This window comes from Aquarana catesbeiana, linkage group LG05 (assembly GCF_042186555.1).
Source record: "Aquarana catesbeiana isolate 2022-GZ linkage group LG05, ASM4218655v1, whole genome shotgun sequence".
NCBI classification, from domain to species: domain Eukaryota; kingdom Metazoa; phylum Chordata; class Amphibia; order Anura; family Ranidae; genus Aquarana; species Aquarana catesbeiana.
Genome location: NC_133328.1, coordinates 573,461,090 through 573,477,269, shown reverse-complemented (window position 1 = coordinate 573,477,269; position 16,180 = coordinate 573,461,090).

The following is a 16,180-nucleotide window of genomic DNA, read 5'->3' as shown; positions in this document are numbered from 1 at the left end:
TAAGCCATATATCAATTGCTGTATATATTGATATTTATGTATCCTACCCTTAACTTGTAAAAGAATACAGTATGTGTGACAATGTTCCCATTCATTGAAGCATGCCATCAATTAGGCCTTGCGGGCAAATACTCAAAGTATTTGATCAAGGGATATTATAAAAATAGAGGTTTAACTCATTCCGTGAGCCAAAAAAACGTAGCCCTGCAAACTCGGCAATGTTTTCAGTGTGTTTTCTGTTCATGCCAGTAGTTCTTTTGAAGATGTTCCAAAAGTGTAAGTTTTGTAAAAGCTACAGTTTGCTTTGCTTCTATTGCAGTATCCTTGGGTGGCCTTGGTTTGCACCTGTGAATAATAACCCCCTCCTCTGGATTCTATTATTTTGGGAAACTGGAATTATGTTTTTGTTCAAATTATTTTCCAGCCCATGGGCAGCCATCTGTCAGAGACTGAATATGAAATGCTATTGTGGGAAAACCAGCTTATTTCTATTATTTTGAATGCCACTATGTGGCCTTTAGATCTCTAAATCTTTGTAGGCATATCCCAAAGCAAACACAACTACAGAAATAGGGAGGCTAGGATATTTTTGGTAATGGGCTAAAATTGTAAAGCAAATTACCTGTATGCAATGCTACAGATGGAAGCTGCTGTTCTCAGGCTAGACTTTGACTGCTTACAAATTTGGATGCCATCGCTCACATTGTACCATGAGATCAGGCATCTACTGTGTCTGCTATGTGATTTTGGTTGGAAACAACAGCCAGAAATTCCAAAGACATAAAAGTGCCTTCTAAAATCCCCCTTTTTTTTGTTTTTGTTTTTCCGGCTGGGAGGGCCATTTCCTAGTTCTAAAAAAGTGGGCTAGTCCCATAAAGTTATTTGCTGCATAATGTTTTTGACGTAAAGTTATGCCGTGTGCACACGGGCGGACTTTTTGACCAGACTGGTCTGACGGAACAAATCCGTCGGACAATCCGACCGCGTGTGGGCTTCATCGGGCCTTCAGCTGACTTTTTCATTCAAAAATCAGGCGGACTTTAGATTTGGAACATGTTTCAAATCTTTCCGCCGGACCCAGTTCCTATCGAGAAATCCGCTCATCTGTATGCTAGTCCGACGGACGAAAACCGAGGCTAGGGCAACTATTGGCTACTGGCTATGAATTTCCTTATTTTAGTCTGGTCGTACGTCATCACATACGAATCCGTCGGACTTTGGTGTGATCGTGTGTAGCCAAGTCCGTTCGTTCGAAAGTCCATCGGAAGTCCGTCAAAAGTCCGTCGAAAGTCCGTCTGAAAGACCGTTGGACCTTTGATGCCGAAAAGTCCGCCTGTGTGTACACGGCATTACTATGCTTGATTCAGTTTGTCACATTGACAAACCCAGTTTTGACGACCTTGGCTTGGTTGGCCGGGTCCTGAGCATGCTACCAGTACATGATTTCTACCATGGGCCATGGTCCTACATTGGCTCTTTTGAATATGTTCAGCTGTTTCTTACTTCCCACAGCATTCACCTGTTGCCATTTGAGTTCTTATTTGGGATATGTTGTTCTCCGGGGGCTGCTTGGGGACAGCGATGCCATTATGTGTTCAACCTGGAGTCTGCATTGACTGGGATTTATGGCCGTGGTTCTACCAGCGAACACGTCCATAGGATGCTACCTCTGATTTTCCATGGCTGATATACCTGTGATATCATGGAATGTCCAGGGTGTCCATGACCCTTTGAAAAGAGCCATGATTTCAGCTTGTATTAGAAGCTTTCAACCTGCCATAGTGTGCTATCAGGAGACCCGCCTTACCTCTGACTCTTTTTCCAGCCTTGGCTACTCCTGGCTTCAGGGGAGCTATCATGCCACGCATAAAGCGTACTCCCGTGGGGTCTGTGTCTTAATACACCGGGCCCTGGCCTTCTGGGAGTTGGGCTCTAGGGTGGATGCCGAAGGTCAATTTATTTTTCTGTACTGTAAGCTGTATAACATTACTATTGTGTTGGCTTTTGTTTCTATACCACCCCCCTTCTCGGGGGAGGTGTTACATGAATTGCTCTCATACCTGGCTGACAAACTGGACACCCCAGTGCTTATCATTGGGTATTTCAATTGTTACTTTGACCCACAGCTAGATAGGCACCCACTCATTCTACAGCCTAGAGGGTGCAGGACTACAGTCTTAGGGAAAATAATCTCAGAGGTGGGATGGAAAGATCTATGGAGGTTCAGATATCCCCTGGATAAACAATTTTTATGCTTCTCTAAATCACATGGGTCGTTATCCAGGATTGACCTCTGCATTGGTAATGCTTCTAGTACCCCCCTGGTGTCCCGACTGGAATACCTACCAAGGGGAGTTTCTGATCATTCTCCCTTGGTGGTTTGGCTACGAGCTCAGCTGCCCTCGTCACTCCCCAGGGCCTCATGGAAATTGAACGCCTTCTGGCTACAGCATTACTTAGTATTCTACTAAGTAACTATTTGGATGGCAGGGTGCAGGGTGGGAGGGGGACCTTGTCAGATCACTGGGGACCAGTTGGAGGATACAATGCAGGCTGTGGCTACTAGCTTGCTAACTTTTTCACAAAAATTACCCCAACTATATATAGTACCGAGATCTCATTGTACTCCTGCCAGGCTGCACAGAATGGGTGTACTTGCAGATCCTCTATGCTGCAGGTGCAAACAAGAGAGGGTTAATCTTATCCACCTCCTTTGGAGGTGTCCCAAGCTCTACCGCTACTGGACAGCTGTCATGGGTACCCACTTGGTTACTAGCAAACCGCCAATCACCCTGCTGCCAGACCCCCATCTATCAATTAAGACAATGAACAATCATTTGCGCAGTTTTGTTTTGTTTATTTCAGGATACAACTTGGGTGGGAGAAAGGAAGAGTTGAGATGCCCATAGCATTTATCACATTGTAAGACATTATTCAGTGGCCTTGGCCTTGCAAATTGATGCACACCTTGCACCCCCAGTCTCCTTCCTCTGGATAACTTCTCTGCAGACTGTTGCTGCTTCTCTTCTTGTACAAATCCATCACTGCAAAACTACTGAAATACTATTTCTTCACTTCTATTGGGATAAGAAAGAATCACTCTGAATAATTCCACCTTGCAGACCATAATGGTATTGCCTCAGCGAACCTCTCTGACAGCGTGTGACCTCAGCTTATATGGGAGGCCTGCCCCCTGCCAATACCAAAGGGTAATTGGTCAGAGCTCCTCACATGAGCTGCCTGACACTCAAACCTCAGATCCAACCTCTCTTCCAGAACAATCTGTCTGAAAGCAGGGGAGGCGCTTCTGAGTCAGAGCACAGGTGGCCACACCTCCCACTACACTGTACACTCCCAATCCCAGAATCAAAACAGACAGGCCCAGCACACAACATAAGCCTGCCTAAATTTACCTACACATATCCTGAGCTGGGAAAAATCCTATTCTAGCACCTACCTTCAGGTAGAGGGTGCTATACTTATGATCTCATTGGTGCAGTACTACTTGACATTTTTGTCTTTTTTTTACACTAATGTATGGTGAAACAATGCTGTAGAATATGTTTTCCCTTTATATCTTGTAATGTTGTTTACAATGATACCGGATTGTATCTGACTTTGTTATCTTGAATAAAGAACCTGTTTGATAAAAAAAAAGTATGATTTCGTCTGTAGTCTAAGAACTGACAATTCTTGCAAAGTAAATACATATCCTGCAATTCCTGGGTCTCGCTGTCTAGCACTGGTGCAGGTGAGAGCTAAATTGCAATTAGGTCTGACACAGACACAAAAAGGCAGAGCAGCTAACAGAGAGATCTTCATGCAGTCTTTCATCACATTAGCACTCCCACATTTTTGTACTGTGTGTGCATTACAGGCCTCCTCTGACCACCAGCATCCAGAGCACTGTGTATTACAGGCCTCCTCAGACCGCCATCCAGAGCACTGTGCATTACAGGCCATTCCTCAGACCTGAGTCCACCATCCAGCACTGTGCAGCATTACAGGCCTCTCAGAGTCAGGCCACCATCCCAAAGCACTGTGTATTACAGGCCTCCCTTTAGGCCACCATCCAGAGAACTGTGCAGCATTACAGGCCTCCTCAGACCACCATCCAGAGCACTGTGCAGCATTACAGGCCTCCTCAAACCACTGTCCAGAGCACTGTGCAGCATTACAGCCACCACCCAGAGCCCTGTGCAGCATTACAGGCCACACCTCAGACCACCATCCAGACCACTGTGCAGCATTACAGGCCTCACCTCAGACCACCATCCAGACCACTGTGCAGCATTACAGGCCTCTCATACCACCATCCAGAGAACTGTGCAGCATTACAGGCCTTCTCATACCACCGTCCAGAGCATTGTGTAGCATTACAGCCACCATCCAGAGCATTGTGCAGCATTACAGACCTCCTCAGACCACTGTCCAGAGCACTGTATGCATTACAGGCCTCCTCAGACCATCCAGAGTGGCTAAATCTGCGGCTGTGAGTTTGTTCAAACCTTAATACCATAAATAATTAACATAATATTAGATTTTTTTTACTCCAGGAGTATATAATGAGTTTGGAAATTGTAGAGAAATGCTTTAATAATGCATCACAATATTTAACTAAACACATTAAATTTTAGACGACTAAAATTAGTTTGAAATGAAATATATTGAAGATTTTAGTCGACTAAAATGTAGGACGTTTAATGCACACACGAGCGAACTTTACGGCAGACTTTGTCCGACGTACTTTTCGACAGACATTACGACGGACTTTACGAATGAACGAACTTGCCTACACACAATCAACCAAAGTCCGATGGATTTGTACGTGATGACGTACGACCGGACTAAAACAAGGAAGTTCATAGCCAGTAGCTGCCCTAGCGTCAGTTTTTGTCCGGCGGACTAGCACTTTTCAACCGGACTCGAGTCTGTCGGACAGATTTGAAACATGTTTCAAATCTAAGTCCGTCAAACATTTGAGAAAACAAAGTCCGCTGGAGCCCACACACGGCCGAATTGTCCGACGAAATCCGGTACGCTGGACCGAGTATTCCGTAAAGTCCGATCGTGTGTACGCGGCATTAGTCTACTAAAATGTACTGGAGATTTTAGTCGACTAAATACGACTAAAACTAAAACAATTGCAGATGACTAAAATGGGATTAAAACTAAAATGGCATTTTAGTCAAAAGACTAAGACTAAAACTAAATCGAAATTTGCTGCCAAAATTAACACTGGTTGCTTGTCTCTTTAGTGGATAGGGACAGACTAGGTGAATGAACACCTGGACTATGTTGGTTATATCTGATTATCTTAACAAATAAACATTTTACGCTAAAAAATAAATAAATTAAAAAACAGTCAAAGGTATTATGACAAAATATTTGATTACATTTTTCAAAGTCATAATTCTGACATATAACTTTGATATTATAAATGTTAATTTAACACTGTTGTTATATTCCGGTTCCTAAAAGTGTAAAGGTATTATTTATTTTTAAAATATATATAATGCAAAATTAAATATTTAGAGGCTTAAAAAGAATGAACACATGGACATAGGGGAACTGATCAGACATGACACTACAAACTATAACCACAATATGTGGGCCCATCATTACAAGGTAAGGCAAACAAATGAGCTAGGGAATGCAACTACGCTAATACATAGTTAAATCAGCAGAAACATTTGAATGTGTACAATGCCTTTAAACCTGGGTTGGGAGTACTTGGCACTACAATGCTAGGGTCCTCTATGAAGGTATAAAAAATCTGCTTATGACATCATATATAAAATGAATAGATGCTGTAAATCACATAGACCCAAAATACTGGTTTTGGGCCACATGAAGGTTTGGGACCTGGAGTAGTAATTTTATTTTAGACAACCTGCCCCCAATAATGCTTTGCTGAAGATCTAAGCTTCAGTTTAGGTTTTCTTTAAAGGGAATTAATAGTTTTTTTTATGTCCAGTATTAAAAAGGGTTCCTTTTTTCTATCAGGTAAATTAGAAAAGTTTTACAGTATATCAATATTTAATTTGCAGCAATTACAATAGATGGCTAGTTTCAATCTATAGTACTATACTAGCTTTCAGTTGTGAAAGACAGGAGACTATTCCACATATGTGTTAAGCTGGCCATACATGGTTCAGTTCAAAGATGGGTTCTTATGGGTGGCACTGATAGGAGGCACTGCTGGGCACTGCTGGACACTGATAGGCGGCACTGCTGGGCACTGATCGGCACTGATACGTGGCACTGATGGGCACTGATACGCGGCACTGATATGAGGCACTGATAGGCATCCCTGGTGGCACTGGCAGTGGTAGGCATTGGAGTGGGCACTGATTGGCAGCTGCCTGGGCACAGATTGGTATTTCCTTGGGGGTCTAGGGGGCATACTTGGGGTCTAGTGTGCATGGCCATCCTGGTGGTCCTTGGCGGCTAAAGCAATTTTTCTTGATTACTGACCCTATTGTGTGGGCTTCTAAGGGGATAAAATATCTTAGCCAAATTTGTGAAGAGGGCGTGCTCCAGACATTTCACACCCTTAAAGTGAAATATGCCCTCCCTAATTCATATTTGTTCAGGTACCTTCAGTTTTGACCTGCCTTTCAGTTGCAATTTGGCAATCAGCCTATAACCATCACCTTGTCCAGAATTGAATCTATATTACCTGAGGATACTCTAGATAAACCGCTTTCTTCAATATATAAGTCTCTTCAACCCACTGTTCACACCGGCCTTGACAAGTTATTGTCACGCTGGCACACGGAGGTTCCAGAGTTAGATTCAGAAGACTGGGAGGATGTTTGGGACTACCCTATTCAAAGCTTGGTCTCAGCCAGAGACTGACTAATGCAATTTAAAATTCTTCGTAGAGTTTATCTCACACCTCAAAGGTTACATAAGATTTATCCCTCACACTCCTCACAATGTTGGCGCTGTACGGCTGACCCTGCCACGTTCCTGCATGTGTTTTGGGAGTATCTGGGCATAAAATTATTCTGTATGTATGTGATTAAGTGCGCAACCTTTGTCATACAGACATAATTGTATAAAATCAAAAAATAACTAATGAAAAAACAACATATAATGATCAGCCTTTAGTGTCAAAATTGAAAAATAAAAATAAATATTACAATAGAAAAATCAATTCCATATATGGACTGTCCATCGGGGGGCTAAATAGCATCGTTGACAAATAATACCCCAAAATATATGTAAAACTTCACTAGGAACAAGTCCTTATATTCAATATATATATATATATATATATATATATATATATATATATATATATATATATATATATATATATATATATATATATATTCAAATGAACAGCAAACAGCCACGGCAGAAGCCAGCCAGCTAGAAAGTGGTGATGTCAGGTCCTACAGCTCCACCCGACGCTGCGTTTCTCCGTATTAGGCATCGACTGGGAAAGGAGGCTTGAGAGGAGCGGTGTAGGAGCGGTCAGTTCACCACTCCTTCACTGCTCCAAAGAAGCTGCTGGCAGGACTTTTTCTGACACCCTGCCAGCGCACCGCTCCAGTGTGAAAGCCCTTAGGCTTTCAAACTGGAGTAAATGGAGCCGCTTTTTTCAGGCGCTATTTTTAGCGCTGTAGCGCCTGAAAAAACGCCCAAATCATGGGCTGTTTTGGCCAGATACTGTGAATATCCTGAAGAAAAAATATGTTATTGTAATGTATAGCTTTGCATATGTTATTATCAGTTCTAGGTCAGTTCTAGGTATTTGTTAGGATGCCTCCCCGGCTTTGCACACCGATAGTATCTCTACACCGTGTTGTTTTTTTCCTGTGCTTTACTTACTGTGCAGAGCCAGAGTATCTGATATGTTTACCTCATCTCATGACCATGTTTGATTATTCTGTCTGATTTTTATTATGTATCTCTGCTATCTGTGTTGATTGTTAAATGCACTTTCTATGAAAATAAAGGAATTACAAAAAAAAAAAATTTACTTTGCACACTCCAGATACCTTGAAATAAGTCACCTTAGGCCTTGGTTACCAATCACCTTGTTGTTTTTTCCTTTTGTTTTTCTTTTTTCTATTTCCAAGCCTGGGTATGCCCAATAGGATAAAGATAGATATATATATATAATGTATATATATATATGATCCACATTACAATTCTGTCAAAGGTATGTAAACCTATAAGCACACTTGTAACTAAAAAAATCATCTAAAAAATATATATGTCCTTTAATTGGTCAGATTTCACAAATTATGCAGCCAGTGCTGGCCATTCTTTTAAACTCTTTATTTAGGATGAGGTTACATACATGTGATAACAGATACTGTACATGTATCTTTTCCAAAGTGTCCAAGGCACATTAATCAGTATGTAGATGCAAAAAGTGTAGGGTTATTATAAACAGAGTCTAAGTTCCTTTTTGCTACCATTTTAGCCAATGCCGGGACAAGGCCATTCAGTGCCCAGGGCAAAGAAGCCAAACTTCCAAACTGCACCCCCCCCCCCTTAGGGTCAGAGTGCCCCTATCCCTGCAATAAAGCATTGAGCCCAGGGCAGCCTGCCCTCCTGCCCACCCCTTGTCCCGGCCCTGATCTTGGCTGTTTGTCTGGTCTTATGCATCTGAGGTTTCCGTTATGTAGAATCATTAAAGAATGGATCTCTTGCACTGACGCCTCCATTGTTTTCTTCTCATCTTTATTGGGGCGCATCGGGGCTCACATCATGTATATTTTTATATAGATGATTTTTATATTTTTTGTCAATGTCCTTGTCACTAATGTATATGTATTTAATAAAGTTTATCATATTGTTACTTTGAATATGATCCCTTTGGTTTGCTGCGCCTTAAAGTCTGACCAGGGGCTCCTTGTTGAACCCCTTTCTTTTCTTTTGACAATTCATCTTTATTGGGGTTGGAGGAAATGTGTATGAAAGGCGAAAGGTAAGGTATGAAGGTAGAGTTTGTCTGAAATGGGGCTGGGGAAGTGGGGAAAGATGGAAAAAGTGAGTGAGTGAGAATAACTGAGCATTTGAGTTGGAAAAACTACAACATGTTGCACATTGAGTGTCATATGGATACACCTTTTTATACATTACATAAGCCCATAAACATGTACACTTCCTAAAAGACAAGAAAAAGGGAAAAAATAACACCTGATCTTCAGGTCAATGACTCAAAAGGCAGTGAAATGGATTGGCTTGACAGCCAAGCAGCTACTATTTTTAATAGGAGGTCAGCAATGGCTGCCTTCATATTTCTCTTAGTACAAGTTTTCATTAAGATCAGAAACAAGGAATGATTTTAACGTGAAAATGAAAATGAACAGCAATATTCGGTCATCCCACTACCAAAGATATTCCTTTGTTGAAAAATTTAAAATTACCCATATATTTCCACATTAGCTGCACAGACTTTCTTTTTATAAACAATGTTTGTCCATTACACATCCTGTTTTATCATTTAACCTTTATTAATTTCAATTTTCCTATTTTCTCAAACAGACTGCTTGGTTGACTCCCATTTAGCTATTAGAAAATGCAGTGAAGTATGGAGACATTAAGGCTGCCTATGCATTGTGTTTTTCGATTTTCACATTTAAATGGATTATGTTTATACAGGCATAGAAGCTGAGATGTAATAGCATAAGAGAACATGTTATTTTTGTAGGCTAGGGTCACACTGCTGCAATCTGATTTTCATCTGACTTTCAGTGTGATTATGTAGTGCAACTTGGAGACAATTTGGATGCAACTTGGATGCTGCTTTTTTGAAGTGGTTTGCATATTCAATGGGGCCAAAACTGTGCTGGAATCTCAACTGTAGTCGGAACCTTTTTTAAATCGTGCCCTGCGTAATTGCATTGATGTAAATGGACACTATTAAAAACAAAGTGATTTCTATTGTCATGCAATTCTGTGCTACTCAAGTTGCATCCGAAATCCAACTAGTATGAATATAGCCTTAAGCTTGAAGTTTATTTACAGCTACCTATATGTACAGTGTATATAGTTTTGAATAGAGTAGGAAGTGATTAAACCCCATTGGGTTTATATCTTTGCAGTTAATGTCCCCTTGGGGAGATTTCCATTTTTACTTCCTGTCCTGTGCTTGCAGCAGGAGGAAATAGAAAATCTTTGCACAGTGTGGGGAATTCCTGTCTTAAACGGTTGTCACTGGAACATACAAGGTGTGTCTAAAAAGTTTGTTGAATGGTATCAGAAAACAAACAAAACAGAAGATGCAAACAAATTACCTTTATTGGCCTTCAAAATAATGGCCATCCTTCACAACACACTTTTGGCAATGTTCTTAAAGCTTCTGGAAACTGTCAGCAAAGGTCTCTTTAGGAATCGATCACAGAATCGCTGTCACACATTCTTGGAATACTGCCACATCCGCAAAACGTGCGCTTTTCATGACACTCTTCAGGCAGGGAAACAGAAAGAAGTCTGCAGGCACCAGGTCAGGGGAGTGCAGTGGATGATCCAAATCAGGTACGCCGCGTTGAGCCAAGAATTGACGCACACAGATCGCACAGGATGAATCCTAGTAACACATGGTAATGAAATCTCCAGAGGTTTATGTCAGTTTTGCTTTCTGTTGGTCTGTTAGCTTGTGCGGCACAAACCGGAAACAAATCTTCTGCTTACCCAAATCTTCATGGACGATGGTGCGCACCATGTCCTTGTTGATGCCCAATTTCTCAGCCATAAAATGTAGATTCAGTTGCCGATCTCCTGCCAGCATTTGTCACACTCGCTCGATCATATCTGAGGTTCTGCTTGTTGACGGCCAACCCAAATGTGGCTCATCCTCAGTTATTTCCTTCCCGTCATGAAAGCATTTGAACCAGTCGTATACACATTTTCTGCTCAAGGCTTTCGTCCCATACACTTGCACCAATATTACATGTGTCTCTGTCACAGTTTTCCCCAATTTGTAACAGGACTTGCTGCTCACGCGTTGCTCCATTGCACTGTGACCCTACCTCTCACACCGACTATATTCGACTGCCCGCAATAAGATTACACTAACTGTCACATGTACTCCGCGCTAGGTGCCGCTTGTCGACGTGTCTTTGGATAGCCATGTGCATGCACACACACCTGGCTCATGTTGCTGTTGAGACACACCAAGCTTTTTAGACACACCTTGTAGGTCTCCGTTGAATGATTTCTCTTCACTCCTTGACAATGCTAAAACTGAAAAATTCCCCATCATGTTCTGTCTCCATGACTATGATCACCAGAGGAAACAAAGAGAGTAAATTTACATAACGGAGATAGCAAAATATAGATAAGCAAAAAACAAAATAGAAAAAATATATAAATGAATGAAACTTGACAAGGGTTCCCTACTCTATGCAAAATTTAAAAAAAACTAACTATATATTCATTTTACAGTTTAAAATGTTGCTGTTCGTAACCACATTTTACTATTTTGAGAAAGTCACCATGAGTTTTGAGTTCGCTATACTGTAAATAGAACTTGTGCTAAATGCACTTTTTTTGTGCTCAAGATACTTCCCCTCAATTTATGTAAACACATTAAAAACCAGCTACTGTGTCACACTGTGATAAACAATATGATTACAATTAGGTGAACATGCACAGCGCTCTACCCACAACCTATAATTCCCAATTCTATTTCAATGTTATTCTAATAAAAATCAGCATATGCAAATAAATAAAACATACAAATGTGCAAATCCATTAAAAAGATAGGGTTTAAATCTAATAACATGTCCAAATATTGCATAAACAGTCTTTTGTTATCCACCATCTGTAATCTCCCTTACTTCATATAACAGCAGTGTTTTTTAAACAGCTGCACACATGTGAACAGAGCAAATAAGCAAACTGATCTGCCCCCAAATCAATTAAATATATTTAGGATTAGGGATGAGCTTCGAGTTCGAGTCGAACTCATGTTCGACTCGAACATCGGCTGTTCGCCAGTTCGCCAAACAGCGAACAATTTGGGGTGTTCGCAGGAAATTCGAAAGCCGCGGAACACCCTTTAAAAGTCTATGGGAGAAATCAAAAGTGCTAATTTTAAAGGCTTATATGCATGGTATTGTTATAAAAAGTGTTTGGGAACCTGGGTCCTGCCCCAGGGGGCATGTATTAATGCAAAAAAAAGTTTTAAAAATGGCCTTTTTTTGGGAGCAGTGATTTTAATAATGCTTAAAGTGAAACAATAAAAGTGTAATATTCCTTTAAATTTCGTACCTGGGGGGTGTCTATAGTGTGCCTGTAAAGGGGCGCATGTTTACCGTGTTTAGAACAGTCTGACAGACAAAATGACATTTCAAAGCAAAAAAAGTCATTTAAAACTACTCACGGCTATTAATGAATTGTCGGTCCGACAATACGCATAAAAGTTCATTGATAAAAACGGCATGGGATTTCCCCACAGGGGAACCCTGAACCAAAATTTAAAAAAAAAATGGCGTGGGGGTCCCCCTAAATTCTATACCAGGCCCTTCAGGTCTGGTATGGATATTAAGAGGAACCCCGCACCAAAATCTTTTTAAAAAATGGTGTGGGGGTACCCCTCAAAATCCATGCCAGACTCTTCAGTCTGGTCTGCGGGCAGGGGCTTATCGGAATCTGGAAGCCCCCTTTTAACAAGGGGACCCCCAGATCCCACCCCCCTGTGTGAAATGGTACCCCTACCATTTCACAATAAAAGTGTCAAAAATGTTAAAAATAACAAGAGACAGTTTTTGACAATTCCTTTATTTAAAGTCTTCTTCTTTCCATCTTCTTCGGGTCTTCTTCCTTCCTTCTTCCTTTGGTTTCTTCCTCCATCTTCTTCCTTCTCTGCTTCTTCCTCCGATCCTCTGCTTCTTGCTCCGGTGTTCTTGTCCTGCATCTTCCTCCGCGGTATCTTCTTCCCCGTTTCATTTTTGGGCCGCTCCGCATCCATGGGAGGCTCCTGCTGTGTGACGCTTCTCTTCTTCTGACACTTCTTATATATCAGAGGGCGGGGCCACCCGGTGACCCAGCCCCCCTCTGATGCACGGGGACTTGATGGGGACTTCCCTATGGCTTTCCCCGTGACGTCAGAGGGAGCGGGGTCACCCGGTTACGTAAAAAAGCTACGGGGAAAGCCATAGGAAAGTCTCTGTCAAGTCCCCGTGCGTCAGAGGGGGGCGGGGTCACCGGGTGGCCCCGCCCTCCGTTATATAAGAAGTGTCATAAGAAGAGAAACATCACACAGTGGGAGCCTCCCATGGATGCGGAGCGGCCCAAGAACGAAGCGGGGAAGAAGACGCCTCAGAGGAAGATGCCGGACGAGAACACCGGAGCAAGAAGCAGAGGATCGGAGGGAGAACCAGAGGAAGAAGAAGATGGAGGAAGAAACGAAGGAAGAAGGAAGAAGACCCGAAGAAGATAGAAATAAGAAGACTTTAAATAAAGGAATTGTCAAAAACTGTCTCTTGTCATTTTTAACATTTTTGACACTTTTATTGTGAAATGGTAGGAGTATTTTTGTACCCCATTACCATTTCACAGGGGGGGTGGGATCTGGGGGTCCCCTTGTTAAAGGGGGTTTCCAGATTCTGATAAGCCCCCTGCCCGCAGACCCCCACAACACCGGCCAAGGGTTGTGGGGATGAGGCCCTTGTCCTCATCAACATGGGGACAAGGTGCTTTGGGGGGCTACCTCAAAGCACCCTCCCAATGTTGAGGGCATGTGGCCTGGTACAGTTCAGGAGGGGGGGCGCTCTCTCATCCCCCCCTCTTTTCCTACGGCCTGCCAGGTTGCATGCTCGGGTAAGGGTCTGGTATGGATTTTTGGGGGGACCCCACGCCATTTTTTTTTAAATTTTGGCACGGGGTTCCCCTTAAAATCCATACCAGACCTGAAGGGTCTGATATGGATTTTGAGGGGGACCCCCACACCATTTTTTTTAAATGTTGGCGCGGGGTTCCCTTTATTATCCCTACCAGTATCCATGTCATTTTGCTGTCAGACTGTTCTAAACACAGGAAACATGCGCCCCTTTACAGGCATACTATAGACACCCCCCAGGTACGAAATTTAAAGGTATATTACACTTTTATTGTTTCACTTTAAGCATTATTAAAATCACTGCTCCCGAAAAAACAGCCATTTTTAAAACTTTTTTTTTGCATTGATACATGTCCCCTGGGCAGGACCCAAGTCCCCAAACACTTTTTATGACAATAACTTGCATATAAGCCTTTAAAATTAGCACTTTTGATTATTCCTGTTCGAGTCCCATAGACTTTAACGGTGTTCGTGTGTCCGAACAAATTTTTTGCCTGTTCGCATGTTCTGGTGTGAACCGAACAGGGGAGTGTTCGGCTCATCCCTATTTAGGATTATTTGGATCTGCTTATTTGAATTACGTTGAAATAGTACTGGGATATATGGTGGACAAAGTGCTGTGCATGTTCACCTAATTGTATTCATGTAGTCTATATAAATGCCAAAAACAATAGAAGGCTCCCGGTTATATCCAGGAATGAGTTTTTTTTACACAGAAAAGTTTATGTTCCCATAGGCTGAGCGAGAGAGATCTTTTAATTTCCCAATCCAGTCCAAACTGTGTGAATGGAGGTATCTGCAGTTATTGTATACTAACATCCAGCACCCGTTGGGACGCTGTTCAGTTGAGAATTTTTCTTGAGCTTCTTTGACAGAAGTCAATTGAGAAATGTACTTTTGTTGAGCCAGGTGGTGCTGATTTCTGTTCTATTCATGTATGAAAAGTACAAAAGTGGGGATCTGAGGCTCCACATGGCATATGTCTGTTAAATAAGCAGGTGCTGAGTAAGGGTAATACAAGTCTACTAGTCCAAGCAAACGAATAAAAAAAGCTACAAGGAGGCATCCATCCTCAGAGTGTGTCCAGGAGCTCTGTAAGACGTGTAGAAAGCAAGAGAGAGGGAGGCATCAACTAAGTGTAATATTATTATATCAGCATTTATTGCACGAGGTTAAAAAAACGTAAAACCTTTCTCTCTCTTTCCTTAGGGGCTTCTGCCCATTCTCTCACCCTTTTCTAATATGTTCTGGTCATTTTCACAGACCTATGGCCTGTGCCAGGGGGTCATACCTTGAGCTCTTGCTCTATATACTTGTTTTGGGTTCATTCATTGATGTTCTTTGTAATTTTGCATCTATTACCTGATCCCCCTGCGTGGGTAAACCGTTGATATGCACCTGTGCAAAAATTATTGTACCAGAAAAATACAAATACTTACAGGAAGCAGAAGAAATTTATGCTCATCATTATACTGATCAGTCCTAGCAATCTCCGCCATTCTGCAGGCTCCACAAATGGTCCAAAAAGCTGGAAAAGATGTAAGCTGGATCGGGCACCTCTCCATCCAGGGATGGTAGAGGACTCCACGCTAACCAGCGTGGAACGCAGATACGGTAGTAATGTTACCGGAACAGGGCAAATCCAGATTTGCTCCTCTGCCCCCACTTCCAGCAATATCTCCTGAGAGCAAATCTGGATGAGCCCTGTTCTGGTGACGTCACTTCTGCATCCGTGGACAACGCTGGTTAGCGTGGCGTCCTCTACCATCCTTGGACGGAGAGGTGCCCCATCTGGCTTACGTTTTTCCCAGCTTTTTGGACTGTTTGTGGAGCCTGCAGGATGGCGGGAATCACTAGGACTGATCAGTATAACGATGGGCATGAATTTTTTCTGCTTCCTGTAAGTGTTTTTGACCTTGTGTAATAAATGCTATTGTAGCGCCCCCCTTGGTCTACTGGGAGCAAAGAAGTACCTCCAGATACAGGGAGCGAGCTTACATTCACCCCAAGGCTGAGTCCATGGCTATAATGGGAAGTTGAACAGAATTTAGGCGCCAGTCACTTATTTTTCAATGTTTTAATGAGAACTTAAGAAAAGTTGTAGGAGAGAGGTTTAAGGGAGGTTTCAGATACACTTTTTAGCAGATCACTTACAGACTCCTTGAATCCAAAGGACAAACAGCTTTCTTTTTAGAACATCTTAAATACCTGGATAAGTCTCTCTCACAGACTTAGCAGCCAGTAGCACTCTTGGATAAGTCCCTCTCACAGACTTAGCAGCCAGGAGCTAGTTACCTTGTTTAGATTGTAGAACAGCTTAACAGTACCAGAACCTTTAAGATGACCCGGTGGTACTGTAAGGGTAGTTTA